Below are 20,381 nucleotides of genomic sequence, written 5' to 3'. Positions count from 1 at the left end.
ACAAATACCAACTAGGAGAGAAATGGTAGAAGATTGTTAAAATCACAGATTTATTGACAAGGCGAGATGTCACTGCTTTAGAATTGTAATTCTAGACATTTTTCTATCCCATTTTCTTCCTTTTTACTGGCGCTGATATAACCATAATGTTTTGCAAGCGCCGTAAAACCCTTAAAAACAAAACAAACTGAAATGTGTTTTTTAAAAACTTAAGATAAAAACTTTTTAAAAAGATAAATTGTATCCTTTTGTTGATTTGGGTCAATTTAAATACACTAATGACAGCTTCTTACCCCCCCCCCCCCTCCACTATTTATTTTCTTTGTTTCTCGCTGATCCAAATGTTTGAATTGATATAAATAATTTATTTATTTATTTATTTTTTTCCATCTCATGTGATTATTTTTTGAATCCAGAATGACCCTGGCTATTTTGTTATTTTTGATGTTATAAAACGGAAACCTATTTCCAAACTTTAACAAATTTGTTGATATATTATTTTCATATACACCTACTGTTGATACATTTATTGCTTTACATTTCCTACCCATTTCCTACTACTTTATACTGTCTATTTACATATTGCTACCAAACACATCATTTCATATCAAATTTGCATTTACAGTATTATTACAACTACCACCAGCATGTATTTTATAATTTTGTACCATTTTTATTATTTATACAATTGATAATCGTTCACCATTCCCTTCTAATCATTATGATGTTCTCAACGTCCTCAAAATATTCATACTTATCATCATCAATTCCATCATCATCATAAATTCCATCATCATCATCATCATCATCATCATCATCATCATCATCATCATCATCATCGTCTCCCTAATCCTCCTTCTCCTCTTCATCATCATTATCATTAACTTCGTCTTCCTATTTACTGTCGCTGAAATGAAATGAACTGAGAGTATAGCAAGGGCTGTACAATCCGTAAGAAACCAACAAACATATTTCACTTTGACTTGGATGAATTTACTTCTGTTGTCAGATTGGCTTATTCCCCTTTGTCTTTGTTTTTCTAGTTAAATTGTCCCGTCAATGTCATTTTATTTTTGGCACTGAAAAGATTTGAATTGAGAGAAAGAAAGAACCAAATTACACAAACCGAAGCAGCTTGTAAAATTACTTTCTAGAACATTCTATTATTATTTATTTATTTTGTGATCTGTTAAAAAAGAAAACACACCTGAAGGCAATTCTTGAAAAAAATCTGGAGCTTTTAGTTGGACAATGTCAATGTCTACGTCATCATCAACACATTTTAGACAATGTCAATGTCTACGTCATCATCAACACATTTTAGACAATGTCAATGTCTACGTCATCATCAACACATTTTAGACAATGTCAATGTCTACGTCATCATCAACACATTTTAGACAATGTCAATGTCTACGTCATCATCAACACATTTTACAATGGGTCTCTGGCAAACTGCTACAATTTTTATCAATGACAACTCAAAGTACTCATTATCATCATTACACTTGGGTATGGTGAGGACATTTGAGGACTCACAGCGAGACTGGAACCTTTGATATATTATATTATGTCAACTGACAACTCAAAGTACTCATTATCATCATTACACTTGGGTATGGTGAGGACATTTGAGGACTCACAGCGAGACTGGAACCTTTGATATATTATATTATATCAACTGACAACTCAAAGTACTCATTATCATCTTTACACTTGGGTATGGTGAGGACATTTGAGGACTCACAGCGAGACTGGAACCTTTGATATATTATATTACAGAGAAAACCCCTGTCAACTGTTGCCAGAATGACTCTAAACACGTCCCCATACATTTCATGTGTAGATGTTTCACCAGTTTTTATTATGTTCAACAAGAGTGCTAAGCTGTGCCATGTTTATTGTTTATGTGTCAATCCTGTGTTATGGGCCAGCTTTCATTTTAATGCATTCCTTCGTAGAATTTGTCCGGTTTTTTGGATATTTTGTTTTTTATGTATTGTTTCAAAAAAGACTTTTTGTCTTGTAATGATGTAATAATACAATTGATAACAAGAAAATTAAAGCACAATCAAAGGTAGTGGAGCTTCCGTTTTCTTGGTGCTGATATGACCTTAAAGTATCGCAAATGATGTCTGTAAACCACCTAAAAATAAATGAGTAATGCTATTGTTTGTGTGTGTGTAAATGAGAAAGAATGACACATTGAATGAGTTGCTGGATGTGTTACATCCCACTCTCTGACGTACTCGGAAAAACACGTATTTGTTTGTGTGTGTAAATGAGAAAGAATGGCACATTGAATGAGTTGCTGGATGTGTTACATCCCACGGAAAAACACGTATTTAAAATTGTGGTCAGGAAACTCATCCTTCAAATATTTATTCATTATTATGATCTTCATTTTATCAAAAACTTTCAAACCCGGGACTTCTTGAAAGTTTGAGAGTTTTTGACAAGATAAGGTCTTTTTAATCTGAACAACAAGTGTCTATGAAAGGTGTCAGACAAAGCAAGAAACAAAATATACAAGAAAAAATACATCCCAAATAATCAGTCAACCTTGACTGGGAATCGAACCTCAGACTTTCTGATTACAGGTCTGAGGTTCGATCCTCAGTCGAGGTAGACTGATTTTTTGGTATGTTTTTTTTTCTTGTATTTTTCTTTCTTGCTTTGTCTGCCACCTTTCATACACACTTGTTGAGATCTTTATCTTTCTCCGACGTCTGCTCCTGAATGATTTAATTTGTCATTTTAATCAATCGATATTTGAGGGACGAGTTTGCTGGCCAAAATGTTAAAAACGTTTTTTTCCATCTCAGGTCAGTAGGTCAGTACTGTGTGTGTGGGATTCAAAATGGTTGTACAGATATTGTAAAAATAGCTGTTGCTTTTGTACACGTCATCGTTCCAGATGGATCTATGGGTTTTTATAAGACCAATTTGGTTCTCGTTATATATATATATATATATATATATATATATATATATATATATATTATATATATATATATATATATATATATATATATATATATATATTGTGTGTGTGTGTGTGTGTATGTTTCATTGATGTTCAAATGATTGTCACAATCCAATAATAAACATTCAATGTGGAGATGGCCACGTTTCCATACAGAAGAAAAAGGTTTGAAAATTGACTATTTTGATATGAATGCCCTTGTAAAATAAAAATAGATCGAAGATGAAACGTTCTAGATCGTCCTCAGTATCATTTGTATTGTGAGTTGGGAATTGGTTTAGTTATCAACACCTGGGTGGGGTTCCTGACCTCCCATAGTGGACAGGGAGGTACATGCTGTGTCTTCTATCCCCCTATATCTGGGTGGGGTTCCTGACCTCCCATAGTGGGCAGGGAGGTAAGTACTGTGTCTTATATCCCCGTATATCTGTTTTCCAACATGCTTTCTGTCTTTGTCTCGGAATGAGATTACTTGGTTTTGTCCTGGAACTGGCCGGAATCCTAGCTGGGAGGGAAACAGTCAAATGCATAGTTCTTGTTTTGGGAGATGTTATTTTTTTCCCTTGTAAATCATCTCTCTGTTATGTATATTATATTTGTTTTTTTGAATGTATAATGTAAGCATTTGAGTGTATTCCTCTTTGTTGGATTTTGTGCTTGTGTCCGGATGAGACTTATAGGTGATCTCAAACTAAGTACTTTGATAGTGTGCTCTTGTAATCTACATCTGTTTCCTATTTGAACTATTCCCCTTTGTCTTACTTTTTCTTGAGTGCTTTAATTATAATACTAAATCTTTTTACTATCCAATTTTCTTCCTTTTTACTGGCGCTGATATGACCTAAATGTGGTGCAAGCGCCGTAAAACCCTTAAAAATGAATAAATAATAATAATAATAATAATACTTATAATAATAATAATAATGACTTACTTGACTTAGATGCCTTTCGCGTCTCGACCGAAAGATCGGGTCGCCTTGGCTGTTTCCAGTATTTCCTGTGTGAGGTGTCTCCAATATTGCCGGTCCTCTGCTAGGGTTCTCAGATTTTCAAGGTCCCCTGCCGTTATGAGACTAATGCTTTGTCCAAGTGTTGTGAGGTTTTTGTTTAGGATCACAGGGAGTGTTGTGATCGGTCTTCCTCTGAAAAGGTTCCCGTGTTTTTGGAAATATCCCGACATGGCTTGGTTAGCTGGTATGTTTTTGTCCCTGCGTAGTATGTGACCGAAAAGTTGCCATCGTTGTTGTAAAATGTCAAGGGAGATTGGTCTTTCTTTTGTGATCTTATAGAGCGATTCATTTGAGATCTTTTTTGGTATTTGATGTCCAGTACCCTTCTTAGCTGTGTGCGATGGAAGGCATCCAGATGTTCTTCTTCGGATTTTGTCAACGCCCAAGTGCCGCAGTTATACAGAAGTACCGGTTTTACAAGAGTACGGTACAGTTTCAGTTTGGTTTTTCTCTTTATTTTGTCACCTCTAATCCATACATTGGTGAGTTTACTGAGTGCGGCGTTTGATAGCTGTTTTCTTCTTTGTACATCCTCGGTGTCTCCAATTAGTGAGCCGACTTTCTTTGTTCTTTTCCATTCCTCTTTGTTCCTCGATATTGTTGTAAATTCGGTTTTATTGGCATTGACTTGGAGGTTATATTTCATGAGGGTATTTTGTATGATGTCTATATTTGCTGGTGTTGATCCAATAAAATCTACATCATCTGCATAGGCGATTTCTCTAGGGATTGCATTCTCAATATGAGTCGTTGGTTTTGGAATGACTTTTCGAACTTCTTTCAGAGCGTGTTCTAAGTATATTGTGAACAGAATCGGGCTCAGACTATCTCCTTGGGGGGTCCCGATGTTACTTTCGAACTGCGTCTGTTTTGTGGCCCCGTATATCCTTGGTTGTATCTTTGTGTTGCTGAGGAGAAATCGGATTAATCGGAGCTCGTCTTCGTCTACTATGTCTGTTAATATCTCCAAAAGTTTTCCTCTGTCGATCGTATCAAAGGCTGCGGACATATCGATTCCGGTTATTGTTATGGATATGTTTTCTTTGAGTGCCTTTGCTGCCAACCATTTATGTGTCCATACAACGTCCGATGTGCTTCGGTCTTGGCGAAACCCGCTTTGGCTATGTGATAGATATTTTTCTATTTTCGGTCTAATTCTGTTGAGGACAATAGTTGACAGTGTTTTTCTTATGGTATTCAGTAATGTTATTGGGCGCAGGTTGTTTACGGGTCCTTTCGTTTTTCCTGGTTTTTGTATTGTAATTAGGACACCGCTGTTTATGTCCCAGTCTTTGTGTGTTGAGAATGTTTTGTTCATTATGTTTGCAATGCTCAGATACAGGGAGAGGGTACCGCATTTCAGCAATTCAGCGGGAATTTCATCTTCGCCTGGGGATCTGTTATTGTTTAGGCACTTTATGCTATTTCTAACTTCAGTTGTTGTTATGCGGTTGTTTAGGTCTCTAGGGTTTATAATAATAATAATAATAATAATAATAATAATAATAATAATAATAATAATAATAATAATAATAGTTATCAACACTGCGTGGGGTCTTTTGACCTCCCATGGTGGGCAGGAGGTCACGTGCTGTGTCTTCTATCCCCCTATATCTGCTTTTCTCAGTTGCTTTTTTGTCTTTTTTCTTGGAACAGGGTTGCTTGGTTTTGTCCTGGCCCTTGCTGCAGTCCTTATCTGGAAGGAAAACAGTCAACTATTTACTATAAGTTTTGGAAGATGATTTCTTTTCCTTGTAAATCATGTCTCTCTCTCTCTCTCTCTCTCTCTCTCTCTCTCTCTCTCTCTCTCTCTCTCTCTCTCTTCTGTCATGTATTGTTAACTATGATTTCTTTCTTTTTTTGGATATATTCTATAAACATTTGACTGTATTCATCTTGGTGGGATCCTGTGCTTGTGTCTGGATGAGACTTTTAGGTGAACTAAGCACACTGATGGTGTGCTCTTGGAATCTACATCTGCTCCCTATTTGAACCAAATCTCCTTTGTTTTACTTTTTCTTGGGTGTCTTAATTAAAATTCTAGAATTTTTTAGACTATCCCATTTTCGTAATTATTACTGGCGCTGAAATGACCAAGAAGTGTCGCAAGCGCCGTAAAACTGTTAAAAACTTTTATGGAAAAATCAAATTTGTTTCGTCAAATCTCATCGAAAACAGACGCCATCATTTTTAGCACGTGGGTTGTGTGCCAACCTTCCGGTTAGCGAGTATGACAATGTGGTGGGAGTACTTGCATTGAATCGGTACCAGTTTTGTGGTTCCTCTCATTATTTTGAATTCAATCGATTTCTTAAACTTAAAATTTATGTCAACCATTTTCCGTTGTTATTATTGCCAAAGAATTCCACGATTAGTCATCGAAATATAAAAGCTATAAATGCAGAAAATATCTCTCCATGCCCAAATAAAAAGCGCCGTGAAGTTCTCTTATCAAGTCGACAAATGTGTTGTCTATTAAGACGATAGAAATTGAGTTCAAATTTAATTCAACACTTGAATCATAAATTTTGAGTTGGATCAATTTATCATCACGTTAATTGGGACGGACAGTTATGCTTGTTGCGCTATAAATAAAAAAAAGATGCTGAAGATGTCTTTTGTTTTGTTTTTCACTTTTATTTTGTATTATTTGGATTGAACAACACACTAGAGAATGAAGTGACATTTCAAACATGGATATCTATGTAAATATTCCAAGAAAGTAGATTCAAAGAAAAACAAATGATGAAAACTGTTCAAAGAAAAATGGTAAGAAATGTTATACAAAGTACAACAAAGAAGAATCACTCAATACACAAAAGGTGTCATAAAATCATTGGAAACTAGGTGTACATATTGACAGGTCTGTTAACTTGACGCAATGATGGGCCTGTTTTATCATTGTTGTAATGGACAATATTTTGCGTTGTTTTGATCGTATTTCCATGACAACAATGAGCCCAAAATAGTTTGTGTTGTCAGACTTGTAAATAAGTACACGTAGGTTAGAAACAACTATGATATATTATATATATATTATATATATACAGCATGCTCATCAATCTCTTCATAATATTATGACGATAATATATAATATGATATTTTCCTCTCATTTCATTTGTCCAAATTAAAGTCGAACAGTTGTTTTCCAACGTTTTTCCAATTTTGATATATGGAGGATTATTCTAATGGAAAATATTTGGCGTTGATTGGAATTTCATTCCATGACAAGGAGACCGTAACAATCTGGGTTGTGAGACCTGTCAATAGGTATACACGTTTACCATGTATTTTTTTAACATTGGGATATTTGATTCTGTCACGGGTGGAAACAACAACAGAACTCACGAATGTTTCTTGTTTATTTATATTCATATGACGTCATGGTTGATCATTGTAAAATTGCTGCGTAAAAACTGTTGCCATGGTGACGATGATAGCAGACGATAGAAAGGTGTTGTCATTCGATACGCCTTCTTATCAGACTTCTGACGTCACCATGGCTGGGCTGTGTTATAGTTAGGGACAAAGACAGGGGAAGACACAGTTACAGTTACCAGAGCCACAGGCCGCTTCAATTGGGTTGGCTGAGGGTGGAGAGAGTAGTGTTATTGATGATGGTGGTGGTGGTGATGATGATGATGATGATGATGATGATAATGGTGGGGATGGTGGTGGTGATGGTGATGATGATGGTGGTGATGATGGTGGTGGTGGTGATGATGATGATGATGATGATGGTGATGATGATGATGGTGATGATGATGGTGATGATGATGATGATAATGATGATGATGATGATGATGATGATGGTGGTGGTGATGATTAAAAAAAATTAAAAATTGAGCTTTTATATAGCGCAATATCCACTAAATGTGCTCAAAGCGCTTTACAAAGGGTCCCTGACCAACAGCAACACGTAACATGTAGAACGAGACATGACGCCTGTTAGGCGATATCACAATTTTTCGGACAGAGACAACGCTCTTAACGGCCAGGTACTCATTTTACACCTGAGTACGGTGAGAGAATGTGTGTAAAGAGCCTTTTCCAGGGACTCAACTATGTGCCGAGCGAGGCTCGAACCCAGGACCTTCCGATCCGAAAGCGAGTGTCAAACCACTAGACCACATTGCCGCACATGATGATGATGATGATGATGATGATGATGATGATGGTGATGATGATGATGGTGATGATGATGATGATGATGATGATGATGATGATGATGCGGATGATGATGATGATGATGATGATGATGATGATGATGATGCGGATGATGATGATGATGATGATGATGATGATGATGATGATGATGATGGTGATGATGATGATGATGATGATGATGATGATGATGATGATGATGATGATGATGATGATGGTGATGATGATGATGATGATGATGATGATGATGATGGTGATGATGATGATGATGATGATGATGATGATGATGCTGATGATGATGATGATGATGATGATGATGATGAGGGCGACGAAGATGATAACGATGACATAGATCATGTTTATGAACGACACCTTTGTGATAATCAATAAATTGTCTCTTTGTTTTAGTATTTTCCTACAACGTGATCTGTCTGGCACTGTACTTCAGCCTTCCGACTGATAAATCCAGGGTTCGAATCTCGCTCTGTGGCGGCGCATAATTGAGTCCTTGGAAAAGGCTCTTTACTCGCATTCTCTCACCGTACTCAGGTGTAAAACGAGAGCCTAGCCGTTAACAGCGTTGGCCTTGTGTGGGAAAAAAACATTTGTAATATTCCTAAAAAATAAAGTTTAAAAAGATTGAGCTGTTATATAGCGCAATATCCACTAAACGTGCTCAAAGCGCTTTACAAAGAGTCCCTGACCAACAGCGACACGGAACTAGACATGACGCCTGTTTTGCGATAATACATTTATTTCCGACAGAGTACGGTAAAAGAATGTCAGTAAAAAGTCTTTTCCAAGGACTGAACTATGCGCAGAGCGAGCCTCGAACCCAGGACCTTCTCGTTCTACATATTTCATGTTGCTGTTGGTCAGGGACCCTTTGTAAAGCGCTTTGAGCAGGTTGAGTGGATTTTGCGCTATATAAAAGCTCACGTTTTTATTATATTTTATTATTATTATTTTGATGAGGACCCAACTTACCGAAAATCAACATGGCTACCGTGGCGATGCCTATGGAGATAGTGATGACGTCACTCACGTCCATCCTTGATCTGGCCAGTGGAAATAAAATCAAGCCAATTTTTTATTTAGGTATTTCATAGAACTAAAAAACAAAAACCAAAAACAAAAACAACAAAATAGGATGGGGGTTGAGTATTTATGTAGCGCAATATCCACTAAACGAGCTCGAAGTGCTTTCCAAAGTGACCCAAACGACGTGCACGTATTTCCAGGTCTGATTACCCAAATGGTTGTGGCCTCATTGGTGTAATGGAAATACTCACAACCCAACCCACAATAGGCTCCATCTCAAATCGAGTCAAACAAGCCCATCATTATCAGATCTGAAAATATATGCGTGTCGTTCCTTGGACAACAGGAACACTTAACATGTAGGACCAGGCATGACGCCTGTTAGGCGATATTACATTTTTTTTCTGACAGGGAAAAACGCTGTTAACGTCCAGATACTCATTTTACACCTGAGGACGGTGACAGATAGAACGAAGTTGAGTTCACTCATGTTTTTTTTTTCTTTGCCATCCATATTTATGATTCATTCTCACTAAACAATATTAACAAGACTCTTTACGTTCAAGGTTACACATCATTTTGTGTGTTGGTCCGTTATATTTCTGGAGGGCAATGTTGTGAGTTTCTTAGCCAAGCGTACAGCATCTATAAATGGCTATGAACAGCATTACTATTTAACATCGTCTTTTGAATTAACAATTCGCATACGTTTGAAAGATGTCATTATAAGGCAGGAGGAGAAAAATCAAATCATCTTTCTTACACAACTTTAGAACCACAACTAGAGGAATTTATCATCTTCAATTTTGCACGTAAAAAGACAATCATTGAACATCTCGTGGTATAAATCAAAGTGATACAAAGCTGCCAGAATCTGTGGACTGTAAAAAGTCATCAACAAAAATGAATGGAACAGCTTTTAAAAGAACAAAAAAACAAACATGGGACGTTTCGGGCTGAAACCCCTTCTTCAGCTACCCCCCCCCCCCCCAAACCTAAATACATAAATAATACATATCCATACCCGTTATAAAGAACTACATTTTCTGCACGGATGGTTTTGGATGGAACTCAACGGTCGGAAAAAACAATATTTATATCAAAATTTCAGTCCGAACAAGTCGTAGATTTGACACGGTCTCACTATTTCTATAATCCATCTCTGCCAGTGGCCAGTCACTCATGCACGGTTGAGTTTATAATATAGGAAATGTGCGTGAAAAGCGCCCCCTATCGCCAAGAAAACAATAGGGGCGAGAGTTTGGTTTTTGTTTATTGTGGTTTATTTATTTATTTGGGGGGGGGGGGGGGGTGATTGTTTTGTTTTATTAATTCATCTATCTATTAATTGGTTAATTAATTAATCAGTTAATCATTTGTTGTTTTTTTTTTGCGCTCATTGCATTCAATCCGGTAATTGAACATGATGAACATTGCTTGCTTTTTGTTACAAGAAGAGAAATGGAGCCAAGTTGTGACATGAATTCAGACTTGAAGCTCAGTCGACTCAATCAAGAAATAAAATGGTGACAGTTTAAAAATGTCTTTGTATTCTATTAAAAAAATAAAAGATATCAGTTTTATATAGCTCACTATCTACGAAATGTGCTCAAAGCGTTTAAAAATGGGCCCAAGTCAACAGCAACTCTTAAAAACGTATTTTATATAGCGCAATATCCAGTATACGGCTCAAAACGCTTTACTTGATAAGGAATAAGTCTTACCCGTTGAGAGAAGATGTCCTTTTTATCACCGGAAACAGCTTTGGTGTTTGGATTCAACCGTCACAAGGCAAGCAGGGGGTGAGAGTGAAAGTGGAGACCACACGACTCGCATTGCTTCGTTTTTATACGAAACCACACAACTCTCTAGCTCCAGCTGTTACACCGAGAAGAATGGGTGGGATGAGGAGATACTCTTTTCTTCCAATCATCGTGGGTCTATAAATAGATACTCACATTGTTCCACATCTATCTGGGTTGTCATTTTGTTCCATTGATATTCTAAAGATCTATGATCGTCTTTTCTGTTCCCGATTCTCACTCTATCTAACAATAGCCCCCCCCCCCCCCCTCCCCCCAAAGAAAGTTTTGGGACAAGGTAATAGTGACCCATCCCCCACTGACCCGTAAAATGTCTGACAAAGACAAGGGGGCCCAAGGGGAACCCATGTGACCCATACCCCCTGACCAGTAAAATGTCTGACAAAGACTTTTGGGGGACAAGGTAAAAATGTGACCCATACTAAATGCCCAAAAAAAAATGTCTGACAAAGACAATTGGGAAAAAAGGTAATTGTGCCCCAAATTTCCTACCGAAAAAATGTCTGCCCAAAGACAGATTGGGACAAGATAATATGTGACCCATACTCACTAAACCCGTAAACATGTCGGGCTTTGGACCAGAGGACAAAAAGGGGAACTTTTTTAAATTTTAAAAAAAAAAACCTGCCCTTTCATCCCAGCGCAATATCCACAAAAGGGTGCTCAAGGGCCCCTTTAAAAAACAGAAAACATTTTCACATGTAGAACGAGACGTAACGCCTTTTTTTGAAACGAAATTAAAATTTGGGGTTTTTTTTTTTTTTCTCAACCGAGACAAGGGAAATTTTAAACCCGATCGGTTCTCTTTTTTAAAAACTCCTGAGTAGGGCAAGAGGATGAAAGTAAAAAGCCTTTTTCCCAAGGGAACTAAAAACGATGTGCTGCCTTAGATCATGACTCAAACCCCCCCGGGGGAAACCCCTCGGGTCCGATGAAAAACAGTTTCCCAATGGTGCTCAAAAATATGTTAGGGGCGATCGCCCAAATACAGGAAAATTTTCCTCCCGTTTTGTTCACCGTTGAAAAACCCAAACCCCAGAAGTTTCGTCAAAAAAAAAACCCAACCCCCCGGGCCCGGGAAGCTTCGTCCCCAAACCCCCAAAAAATTCGTCACAAAACCAAACCCAAAACCCAAAAAGGAACTTCGTCACAACCAAACGAACCCAAAACCCCCCCCCGGAAGTTTTTCGTCAAAAAAATCCCCCCCCAAGCTTGGGGTAAACAAACCCAAAAAAAAAAAAAAAACCAAAGCTTCGCCCAAAAACCCCAACCCAAAACCAAAAAAACCCCAAACCAAAGATTGGGCCCAAAACCCCAACCCAAATTCCAAAAACCCAAACGAAGCTTCGTCAAAAACCCCAAAAACCCGGAAGCTTGGGCACAAAAAAAAAAACCCCCAAAAACCAAAAGAAGCTTCGTCAAAAAAACCCCAAAAAACCCCCCCCCCCCCGCCGTTACCCTCCCCCCCCCCCCCCGGGAAAAAACCCCCAAACCCCAGAAGCTTTTGGGTCCCCCAAAACCCAACCCAAACCCGAAACTTCGGTCAAAACCCAAAAAAAAAAAAAAAGGGCTTCGTTCCAAAACCCAAAAAAGGGAAGAAAAAATTGGTTTCAAAAAAACCCCAAAACACCCAAAGCTTGGAACCAAAAAAAACAAACCAACCGGGAAAAGGGGCCTTTTTCCAAACAAAAAAAAGTCAAAACAAAAACCCAAACCAAAGTTTTCGGGAAAAAAAAACCCCACTATACAATTTTTTTTTTCCCCCCCCCCCAAAAATTTAAAAAAAATAAAAAAAAAAAAAAAAGGGAAAAAAAAAGGGGGCCCCCCCCCCGGGGGGGGCCCCCCCGGGCCCCCCCCAAAAAGGGGAAAACCCCAAAAAAACCCAAAATTTTAAAAAATTTGGAAATTTTTTTTTAAACCCCCTTTTTTTTTTTAAAAACCCCTTTTTGGGCCCAACCCTTTTTTCCCCTTTTTCCCCAGGAAAAACTTTTTTGGTTTTTCCCCTTTTCCCCGCCCCCTTTTTTTTTTTTTTGGGGCCCAAAAACCCCAAAAGGGAAATTTTTTTTTTTTTTTTAAATTTAAAACCTTTTTTTTCCCCCCCCTTTTTTTTTCCCCCCCCTTTTTTTCCCCCCCCTTTTTTTTTTTTCCCGGGGTTTTTAAAAAAGGGTTTTTTAAAAAACTTTTTTTCCCTTTTTAAAAAAGGGGCCCTTTTTAAAAAAAGGTTTTTCAAAAAATTTTTAAACCCCAATTTTAAAAAAAATTTCTTTGGGGGGGGGGGAAAAAAAGGGGGGGGGGGGGGGAAAGGGGGGGGGGTTTTTGGGTAAAGTTTTTTTAAAAAAACCCTTTTTTTAAATTTTAAAAAAAAAAAAAAACCCCTGATTTTTTAAAAAAAAAACCCCCAAAAAAAAAAAAAAAAATTTAAAAAACCCCTTTTTTTAAAAAAAAAGGGGGGGTTTGGGGGGAAAAAAGAAGGAAAAAGGGGGGGGGGCCCTTTAAAACCCCCTTTTTTTTTTTGGGGTTAAAAAAAAAGTGGCCCCGGGGAAAAAAAAACCCCGGGGGTTTTTTGGGGGGGGGGGGGGGGGGGGGGGGGGGGGGGGGGGAAAAAAAAAAAGGGGGGGGAATTTTTTTAAAAAGGGGCCGGGGGGGTTTTTAAATTTTTTTAAAAAAAAAAAAAAAAAAAAAAAAAATTTTTTTTTTTTGACCCCCAAAAAGGGGAAAAAAAAATAAAGTTTAAAAAGATTGAGCTGTTATATAGCGCAATATCCACTAAACGTGCTCAAAGCGCTTTACAAAGAGTCCCTGACCAACAGCGACACGGAACTAGACATGACGCCTGTTTTGCGATAATACATTTATTTCCGACAGAGTACGGTAAAAGAATGTCAGTAAAAAGTCTTTTCCAAGGACTGAACTATGCGCAGAGCGAGCCTCGAACCCAGGACCTTCTCGTTCTACATATTTCATGTTGCTGTTGGTCAGGGACCCTTTGTAAAGCGCTTTGAGCAGGTTGAGTGGATTTTGCGCTATATAAAAGCTCACGTTTTTATTATATTTTATTATTATTATTTTGATGAGGACCCAACTTACCGAAAATCAACATGGCTACCGTGGCGATGCCTATGGAGATAGTGATGACGTCACTCACGTCCATCCTTGATCTGGCCAGTGGAAATAAAATCAAGCCAATTTTTTATTTAGGTATTTCATAGAACTAAAAAAACAAAAACCAAAAACAAAAACAACAAAATAGGATGGGGGTTGAGTATTTATGTAGCGCAATATCCACTAAACGAGCTCGAAGTGCTTTCCAAAGTGACCCAAACGACGTGCACGTATTTCCAGGTCTGATTACCCAAATGGTTGTGGCCTCATTGGTGTAATGGAAATACTCACAACCCAACCCACAATAGGCTCCATCTCAAATCGAGTCAAACAAGCCCATCATTATCAGATCTGAAAATATATGCGTGTCGTTCCTTAGACAACAGGAACACATTACATGTAGGACCAGGCATGACGCCTGTTAGGCGATATTACATTTTTTTTCTGACAGGGAAAAACGCTGTTAACGTCCAGATACTCATTTTACACCTGAGGACGGTGACAGATAGAACGAAGTTGAGTTCACTCATGTTTTTTTTTTCTTTGCCATCCATATTTATGATTCATTCTCACTAAACAATATTAACAAGACTCTTTACGTTCAAGGTTACACATCATTTTGTGTGTTGGTCCGTTATATTTCTGGAGGGCAATGTTGTGAGTTTCTTAGCCAAGCGTACATCATCTATAAATGGCTATGAACAGCATTACTATTTAACATCGTCTCTTGAATTAACAATTCGCATACGTTTGAAAGATGTCATTATAAGGCAGGAGGAGAAAAATCAAATCATCTTTCTTACACAACTTTAGAACCACAACTAGAGGAATTTATCATCTTCAATTTTGCACGTAAAAAGACAATCATTGAACATCTCGTGGTATAAATCAAAGTGATACAAAGCTGCCAGAATCTGTGGACTGTAAAAAGTCATCAACAAAAATCAATGGAACAGCTTTTAAAAGAACAAAAAAACAAACATGGGACGTTTCGGGCTGAAACCCCTTCTTCAGCTACCCCCCCCCTCCCCAAACCTAAATACATAAATAATACATATCCATACCCGTTATAAAGAACTACATTTTCTGCACGGATGGTTTTGGATGGAACTCAACGGTCGGAAAAAACAATATTTATATCAAAATTTCAGTCCGAACAAGTCGTAGATTTGACACGGTCTCACTATTTCTATAATCCATCTCTGCCAGTGGCCAGTCACTCATGCACGGTTGAGTTTATAATATAGGAAATGTGCGTGAAAAGCGCCACCTATCGCCAAGAAAACAATATGGGCGAGAGTTTGGTTTTTGTTTATTGTGGTTTATTTATTTATTTGGGGGGGGGGGGGGGGGGTGATTGTTTTGTTTTATTAATTCATCTATCTATTAATTGGTTAATTAATTAATCAGTTAATCATTTGTTGTTTTTTTTTTGCGCTCATTGCATTCAATCCGGTAATTGAACATGATGAACATTGCTTGCTTTTTGTTACAAGAAGAGAAATGGAGCCAAGTTGTGACATGAATTCAGACTTGAAGCTCAGTCGACTCAATCAAGAAATAAAATGGTGACAGTTTAAAAATGTCTTTGTATTCTATTAAAAAAATAAAAGATATCAGTTTTATATAGCTCACTATCTACGAAATGTGCTCAAAGCGTTTAAAAATGGGCCCAAGTCAACAGCAACTCTTAAAAACGTATTTTATATAGCGCAATATCCAGTATACGGCTCAAAACGCTTTACTTGATAAGGAATAAGTCTTACCCGTTGAGAGAAGATGTCCTTTTTATCACCGGAAACAGCTTTGGTGTTTGGATTCAACCGTCACAAGGCAAGCAGGGGATGAGAGTGAAAGTGGAGACCACACGACTCCATTGCTTCGTTTTTATACGAAACCACACAACTCTCTAGCTCCAGCTGTTACACCGAGAAGAATGGGTGGGATGAGGAGATACTCTTTTCTTCCAATCATCGTGGGTCTATAAATAGATACTCACATTGTTCCACATCTATCTGGGTTGTCATTTTGTTCCATTGATATTCTAAAGATCTATGATCGTCTTTTCTGTTCCCGATTCTCACTCTATCTAACAATAGCCCCCCCCCCTCCCCCCTCCCCCCCCTCCCCCCCTCCCCCCCCCCCCCCCCACCCCCACGACAATGTTTATCACTGTTATCTACGAGGTCCATATAGATACGTTTATTACATGATCTGGAAAAACGCGTATTTTAAAAACTCGACCAGAAAACTTGTCTTTTAAATATCGATCGATTTAAATGGCAAAAGCTCTCAAACTTGGAATATCGCGAGTACTTTAATAAAGTCCCAGGTTTGAGAGTTTTTGCCAAGATGTGGGTCATTTAAATCGATAGATATTTGAAGGACGAGTTTTCTGGCCAAATTTTTGAAATCTGTGTTTTCCAGCAAGTAGGGCAAGTAAACTGTATAAAAACAATTCCCTTTGACCTTTGACACCCAGGACAAGGGGGAGAAAGGGACACAAGGCGAGACATCCACGGAGTCATAAATAACAAAAATCGTAGAATAACCTGTGTTTTGGTCATAATGTCTGACAAAGACAGATTGGGACAAGGTAATATGTGACCCATCGTCATTGACCAGTAGTCTGACAAAGAAAGATTGGGACAAGGTAATATGTGACCCATCGTCACTGACTAGTGACATACATACCAACGATTGTGGCTTCCATCATAATTTGACGTCATAAAGATTAACATGACATATTTCTGAGCCTATCCGGTTTTCCTGGGTGGGGTTCCTAGCCTCCCATAGTGGGCAGGGAGGCACTTACTGTGTCTTCTATCCCTCTATATCTGTTTTCCAACTTGCTTTCTATCTTTGTCTTGGAAATATTACTTGGTTTTGTCATGCCTGGGAGGGAAACAGTCAAATGTATAGTTTTGGGAGATGATATTTTTTCCCTTGTAAATCATCTCTCTGTTATGCATTGTATTATGTTTTGTTTACATATTATATTATATGATTGGTAAACATTTGAGTGTATTCCTCTTAGTGGGGACCTGTGCTTGTGTCTAGATGAGACTTTTAGGTGATCTCAAACTAAGTACTTTGATAGTGTGCTCTTGGAATCTACATCTGTTTCCTTTTTGAACCAATTCCCCTTTGTCTTACCTTTTCTTAGGTACGTTAATTGCAATTTCTAGAACTTTTTGCTATCCCATTTTCTTCCTTTTTACTGGCGCTTATATGACCTTGATGTGTTGCAAGCGCCGTACAACCCTTAAAAACAAACAAGCAATATCCGGGTTTCTGGGATGACACTCATCGCTTCATCAGCGGGGACTTTCCGCCTGTCCAATATTTACCCTTTGTGGAAACGAGCCCCAAACCGCAGAGCATCGAGTTGAACGGTGCGTTTGTGACGAAGCTTCTGGTTGGGTTTGTGACGAAGCTTCTGGTTGGGTTTGTGACGAAGCTTCTGGTTGGGTTTGTGACGAAGCTTCTGGTTGGGTTTGTGACGAAGCTTCCGGGTGGGTTTGTGACGAAGCTTCTGGTTGGGTTTGTGACGAAGCTTCTGGTTGGGTTTGTGACGAATCTTCTGGTTGGGTTTGTGATGAAGCTTCTGGTTGGGTTTGTGACGAAGCTTCTGGTTGGGTTTGTGACGAAGCTTCTGGTTGGGTTTGTGACGAAGCTTCTGGTTGGATTTGTGACGAAGCTTCTGGTTGGGTTTGTGACGAAGCTTCTGGTTGGATTTGTGACGAAGCTTCCGGGTGGGTTTGTGACGAAGCTTCCGGGTGCGTTTGTGACGAAGTTTCTGGTTGGGTTTGTGACGAAGCTTCCGGGTGCGTTTGTGACGAAGCTTCCGGGTGGGTTTGTGACGAAGCTTCTGGTTGGGTTTACAACGGTGAACGAATACGGTGAGGAATTTGCTGATTCGGTCGATCGTCATAACATAGTGTGAGCACCATTGGAAGCTGTTGTCATCGGACCTGAGGTCCAGGGTTCGAGTCATGATCTAAGCAGCACATCGTTGAGTCATTGGAGAAGGCTTTTTACTTACATCCTCTTGCCGTACTCAGGAGTAAAATGAGAACCTGATCGTTAACATCGTCGTCTCTGTCGAGAAAAAAAACAAACCCCAAATGTAATGCGTACAAACAGGCGTTACGTCTCGTTCTACATGTGAAGTGTTGCTGTTGTAAAGCGCATTGAGCACATTTTGTGGATATTGCGCTGTATGAATGGTCAGGTTTTAAAATAAAAATGTTCCCCTTTTTGTCCTCTGGTCCACGCCGACATGTTACAGGTCAGTGAGTATGGGTCACATATTATCTTGTCCCAATCTGTCTTTGTCAGACATTTTACTGGTCAGTGAAGATGGGTCACATATTACCTTGTCCCAATCTGTCTTTGTCAGACATTTTATTGGTCAGTGAGTATGGGTCACATATTACCTTGTCCCAATCTGTCTTTGTCAGACATTTTACTGGTCAGTGAGTATGGGTCACATGTTACCTTGTCCCAATCTGTCTTTGTCAGACATTTTACGGGTCAGTGGCGATGGGTCACATATTACCTTGTCCCAATCTTTCTTTGTCAGACTACTGGTCAGTGACGATGGGTCACATATTGCCAATAATATAGAGAGAGAGAGGTGGAGGGGGGGGGGGGGGGCTATTGTTAGATAGAGTGAGAATCGGGAACAGAAAAGACGATCATAGATCTTTAGGATATCAATGGAACAAAATGACAACCCAGATAGATGTGGAACAATGTGAGTATCTATTTATAGACCCACGATGATTGGAAGAAAAGAGTATCTCCTCATCCCACCCATTCTTCTCGGTGTAACAGCTGGAGCTACAGAGTTGTGTGGTTTCGTATAAAAACGATGCCAATGTGAGTCGTGTGGTCTCCACTTTCACTCTCACCCCCTGCTTGCCTTGTGACGGTTGAATCCAAACACCAAAGCTGTTTCCGGTGATAAAAAGGACATCTTCTCTCAACGGGTAAGACTTATTTCTTATCAAGTAAAGCGTTTTGAGCCCGAATACTGGATATTGCGCTATATAAAATACGTTTTTAAGAGTTGCTGTTGACTTGGGCCCATTTTAAAACGCTTTGAGCACATTTCGTGGATAGTGAGCTATATAAAACTGATATCTTTTATTTTTTTAATCGAATACAAAGACATTTTAAAACCTCACCATTTTATTTGTTGATTGAGTCGACTGAGCTCCAAGTCTGAATTCATGTCACAACTTGGCTCCATTTCTCTTCTTGTAACAAAAAGCAAGCAATGTTCATCATGTTCAATTACTGGATTGAATGCAATGAGCGCAAAAAATAAATAAATTATTAACTGATTAATTAATTGACCAATTAATAGATAGATGAATTAATAAAACAAAACAATCACCCCCACCCAAAAAAAAACCCCAAAAAAAAACAAACAAACAAAAACAAAATAAATAAACCAAAATAAACAAAAACCAAACTCTGGCCCATATTGTTTTCTTGGCGATAGGTGGCGCTTTTCACGCACATTTCCTATATTATAAACTCAACCGTGCATGAGTGACTGGCCACTGGCAGAGATGGATTATAGAAATAGTGAGACCGTGTCAAATCTACGACTTGTTCGGACTGAAATTTTGATATAAATATTGTTTTTCCGACCGTTGAGTTCCATCCAAAAGCATCCGCGCAGAAAATGTAGTTCTTTATAACGGGTATGGATGTGTATTATTTATGTATTTAGGTTTGGGGGGGGGGGGGGTGGCTGAAGAAGGGGTTTCAGCCCGAAACGTTCCATGTTTTTTTTTTGTTCTTTTGAAAGCTGTTCCATTCATTTTTGTTGATGACATTTTACAGTCCACAGCTTCTGGCAGCTTTGTATCACTTTGATTTATACCACGAGATGTTCAATGATTGTCTTTTTACGTGCAAAATTGAAGATGATAAATTCCTCTAGTTGTGGTTCTAAAGTTGTGTAAGATTTGATTTTTCTCCTCCTGCCTTATAATGGCATCTTTCTAACGTATGCGAATTGTTAATTCAAACGACGATGGTAACTCACAACATTGCCCTCCAGAAATATAACGGACCAACACACAAAACTATGTGTAACCTTGAACGTAAAGAGTCTTGTTAATATTGTTTAGTGAGAATGAATCATAAATATGGATGGCAAAAAAAAAAAACAATCATGAGTGACGTCAACTTCGTTCTATCTATACTATAGTTATTTATAGCAGAAGTGTTTTATAT

The 20,381-nt window shown here is 38.4% G+C and overlaps 2 long non-coding RNA genes across 2 annotated transcripts in view; one reads left to right on the top strand and one right to left on the bottom strand.

Moving 5' to 3' along the window:
- Positions 1 to 6,612: 6,612 nt before the first annotated feature.
- Positions 6,613 to 11,033, bottom strand: LOC144979450 (uncharacterized). The gene is made up of 3 exons (XR_013646703.1): positions 10,926 to 11,033; positions 9,148 to 9,218; positions 6,613 to 7,583 (listed from the first exon to the last, which is right to left on the bottom strand). It is a non-coding gene; the product is annotated as an uncharacterized LOC144979450 (long non-coding RNA).
- A 7,986-nt stretch (positions 11,034 to 19,019) lies between these two features.
- The window catches only part of LOC144979111 (uncharacterized), a 5,232-nt gene continuing 3,870 nt past the window's right edge, over positions 19,020 to 20,381 (top strand). Inside the window, exon 1 of the long non-coding RNA XR_013646652.1 lies at positions 19,020 to 19,120. This is a non-coding gene — a long non-coding RNA (uncharacterized LOC144979111). The remainder of the gene's footprint in view (positions 19,121 to 20,381) is intronic.

The sequence above is a fragment of the Berghia stephanieae genome, chromosome 9 (genome assembly GCF_034508935.2).
Source record: "Berghia stephanieae isolate SIO BIC M18660-M18661 chromosome 9, UCSD_Bste_1.3, whole genome shotgun sequence".
NCBI lineage: Eukaryota > Metazoa > Mollusca > Gastropoda > Nudibranchia > Aeolidiidae > Berghia > Berghia stephanieae.
Note: the sequence above shows the minus strand (reverse complement) of the source record. Positions and strands in the feature narration are given on the sequence as shown.